Genomic DNA, 4346 nt, shown 5'->3' with positions numbered 1-4346 from the left:
CTATTTCAAAAATAGCAAAAATTAGATGGGCCATTTTGCCAGCGCTGTTACGATATGATACCAGCGCAGTTACGATATGATGCCACTTTTCGTAATGGTGTAAAGCAGGGTCTTCCACTAAGCGGTGGGTACGAGAGCCGGCCGAATGGGTACGAGAGGCGGGCGAAAAGAATCCAAGCAGTGACACTGAGCTGTTCTTTGATTTTGTTTTTGTTTTTGTTACAGAAAGGTTGCATCTATTTTTTAAAAATTCAAGAGAAAAGAACGACTCTTCGTCGCTGCTTAGAATTTTTCTCCAGTAGTTTTTCGCCTCTGCACTGTGTGTGTGTGTGTGTGTATTTGTGTGTGCCTGCGTGTGTGTGTGTCACTTTTCATGGATTGGTCCTTTTATTGTTTATGAATGTTCTGGTCATTGTCTTAACGGGCACAGCTGTGGCTGGGTTGGTTGGTACAGCGGTGTCCACCATACAGCCACCCTCTATCTACTAACTGAAGTGTCTTTAGGCTATCCCCAAAGGGGGGACATTATCATGTTCTTATGCACAGTAGAATCGTATAATATGGGCTGATTCAACGTCATGCTCATAACTGCCTGAACTGCGACAAGGAACTGCTGTTTTTTCTTTCCTGATATCATCCTTACTATCGTCATTTTTCCTCTACTTCTTTTGTATGTTTGTCACACTCCTGTGACCCGCTATTTCCGGGGTGCCTTGATAGTCGAAGCAGACTTTGTGCTGTTGAGGCTAGAGAGGTGAGCAGAGTAAGCTTGATTCCGTGTAAAGACTTCTCTGTTGACACCCACCCCTTGGCGCTCATATGACCTTATGAAGTTGTGAGCGAAGTAAAACTGAAAACCTCTATTAAAACAAACAAAACAAGCAGTTTTTTGTTTTTTTTAAAGCAGAGGGTTAGCAGAGGGTTTTACGAGGAAAATGACAATAACAAGGATCAGGAAAGAAAAAGCAGCCGTTCCCTGTTGCAGATCAGGCACAGTTATGAGCGTGACATGATGAATCAGCCCATTTACAATTCTACTGTGCTTGAACAAAAAATGTCCTCCCTTTGGGAATGGTCTATAGACACTACAGTCAGTGGCACTGCCCCGTGGGGTCACTACAGTCAGTGGCACTGCCCCGTGGGGGTACACTCCAGTCAGTGGCACTGCCCCGTGGGGGTAAAGCAGGTTTTGGTGGCTGGGAGACGAAGATTGCTGATAGGCTGCTAGCTGAAGGTTGCTCTTAGGTGGAGGTTGCTGCTTACTGGATTATTTTGTTGGGGGGGGGGGGGGGGGTTGAGTGTGTGTGTGTGTGTGTTTAGTTTTAGTAAGAGTTTTACGGCACTTGCAACACAATAAGGTCATATAAATAAAAGTGCCGAAGATTAGAGGTGTTACAAGAGAGTAACAAACATAAAAAAGAAGGAGGAGAGATAAAGACGATAGATGTTTGATAGGAAAGCAGGAGCAAACCCCACCAGAGCACCCGCCAACCACCCACCGTTGCTGTAAGGCGGAGGTTGCTGCTAACCTGATTTGTTTTGGTGGGGGGAGGGGGGAGGGGGGGTGAGTGTGTGTGTGTACGTGTGTGTGTGTACGTGTGTGTGTGTGTGTGTGTGTGTGTGTATAAACTTGAAAGATAATGTTATGTGGAATATACAGAGAAGTGCTGTGGATTCTGCTACTCACTATGTGAGGCATGAGGGGAAATCTGGTGCTCGTCAATAGAATGAAATCAAAGAACTTTTTTAAAAAACCGTTGGTCAAATTTTTTCCATTTAATTAATAAATTAATTTCTTTTTTTGCTCAACACTTTTCATGCCCATTTAAAAACACATTTCTGAGTGTATTTTACTGAACAACGTTGACCAAAGGCTCCAAAAGTGTAAATTTGTTGTTCCCAAGGACTCTCTATGGACGTCACCAAACCTTGGTGGACATTTTCTCACTAATTTTACCTCTGAATCCAGGCGACTCCCAACTCCAAATGTCTCCACGTCTTTTCAAGATAGATGGGGGATTTTTTTTTTTCATGGAAAACAAAACAAATGAACAGGCTTCAAGATGATACCATTATCTCTACACGCCCCCAAGTTTCCCCCGTGGCAGTGCCACTGACTGTAGTGTCTTTAGGCCATTCCCAAAGGGGGGACATTTCTCGTTCAAGCATAGTAGAATTGTAAATGGGCTGACTCATGTCACACTCATAACTGTGCCTGATTTACAACAGGGAACTGCTGCTTTTTCTTTGCTGATCCTTACTATTGTCATTTCCTCTACTTCTTTTGTATGTTTGTCACTCTCTTGTGACCTGCTCTTTCCGGGGTGCCTTGATAGTCGAAGCAGACCTTGTGCTGTTGAAGCTAGAGAGGTGAGCAGTCTAAGTCTGATTCCCTGTAAGGACTTCTCAGTTGACAACCACCCCATGGCGCTCATATGACCTTATGCAGTTGCGAGCGCCGTAAAACCCTCTACTATAAAAAAAAAATGCCCCCAAATTGACAAGCGCCTGATTTCAGCCCGTCGTGCTACGTCTATGTGTGTGTATGTTTGGTTGTTAGCCTGTTTATCTCCGTGGACCGAATAGTTGTCTGTCTGTGGACAGACTAGTTTCCTGTTGTGGAGTTGTACAAGTTGTGGATGGGTGCGGAACGTGCTTAACACATTATACCCTAAGGGTCTGGTCTGAACGGGAAGCCTTATCTCCAAATCCTGTGCAAGGGGAAGCAACCCACCTATGTGAATACAAGCATTTAAAAAACTCATTTAAAAAATACTAAACAAGTTCCGACAATCCTGAATAAATAAAAATTAGAAAGAGAAATGAATATAGTTTGTGTTGTCCATCCCAGTTATTCTTTGTCTTCCTCTGGCTCTCCTGACCCTCATCCTGCCTTCTCTTTAGGCCATTCCCAAAGGGGGGACATTTCTCGTTCAAGCCTAGTAGAATTGTAAATGGGCTGACTCATGTCACGCTCATATTCATAACTGTGCCTGATCTACAACAGGGAACTGCTGCTTTTTCTTTCCTAATCCTTACTATTGTCATTTTCCTCTACTTCTTATGTATGTTTGTCACTCTCTTGTGACCCGCTATTTCCGGGGTGCCTTGATAGTCGAAGCAGACCTTGTGCTGTTGAAGCTAGAGAGGTGAGCAGTCTAAGTCTGATTCCCTGTAAAGACTTCTCGGTTGTCATCCACCCCCTTGGCGCTCATATGACTTTTTATGCAGTTGCGAGCGCCGTAAAACCCTCTACTATTTTTTTTTAAAATCTGCCTTCAAGCCCCTCTTTCACAATGGTCATGTGGCGTTTGAAGTGGCCATAGTGTTGTGTTTCCATATTCTTTTATTGAGCAGGGTTTGTCTTTGTCTTGTGTGTAGAATCTGACACACCTCTTTGTTTGTCTTTGTCTTGTGTGTAGAATCTGACACACCTCTTTGTTTGTCTTTTTTGTTTTCCAACTTCTTCTGGCCGTTCTACGGTAGCACCACATTTTAAACGCAGCTGTTTTGATTTCTTTCTTTGTCAAAGTCCAGGTCTCAGCGCCATATAGGAATATGGGGAAGATGTAGCATTCCAGCATTTTCTTTTTTAAGGTGAGAGATAGTTGCCTGGATTTGAAAAGTTTGTACGTTTGTCTGAATCTTGTTTTTGCATTTGCCGTTCAACAGTTTTTATGCTTTTTTTTTTCTTTCATTTCTTTCATCTTTTGTGACCTTTGTCCTGAGATATTTGAATTTATTGGCATAGTTGTTCGATTCTCTCCCCATGTATGGTTTGGTTATGTCTGTTGTTTTTCCAATTGTGAGGCAGCGTGGTGGAATCAGGCTCTTGTCAATTTTTGGGTATGTAGAGTTATTGGTATCATCTTAAAGCTTATAATATTCACTTGTCTTTATTTGGATGAAAAAAGTATCCATTTATCTCGAATACAAGTCGAGATATTTATGAAAGAAGGAGGCAGGGGTCACCTGTTTTCAGAGGTAAAATTAGTGAGAAAATGGCCGCCAAAGGTTGGTTATTTTCTTAGCTTAAGAGTCCGTGGTAACTGAAAATTTACATTTTCTATGCCTTTAATCAACGTTTATAAAAAAAAAACTCACAGAAATGAGTTCTTTAATGGGCATGAAAGGTGTTGAGCCAAAAAACAAAAATTAAATAAAAATTCTCAAACCTGCAGAAAAATGCAAGTTTCTTTATTTTGATTATTTTGACGAGAGCCTGATTCCACCACGCTGCCTCATAGTTGATTTTGACATGACCATTGTTTTTGTTTTCTTGGCGTTCATGTTGTGGTTGGTACTCTGATGTTGTTCCTTCTTTCCTTTCATCAAACGTCTATCGA

The sequence above is a fragment of the Aplysia californica genome, unplaced genomic scaffold (assembly GCF_000002075.1).
Source record: "Aplysia californica isolate F4 #8 unplaced genomic scaffold, AplCal3.0 scaffold00960, whole genome shotgun sequence".
In the NCBI taxonomy this organism is placed as follows: domain Eukaryota; kingdom Metazoa; phylum Mollusca; class Gastropoda; order Aplysiida; family Aplysiidae; genus Aplysia; species Aplysia californica.
Note: the sequence above shows the minus strand (reverse complement) of the source record.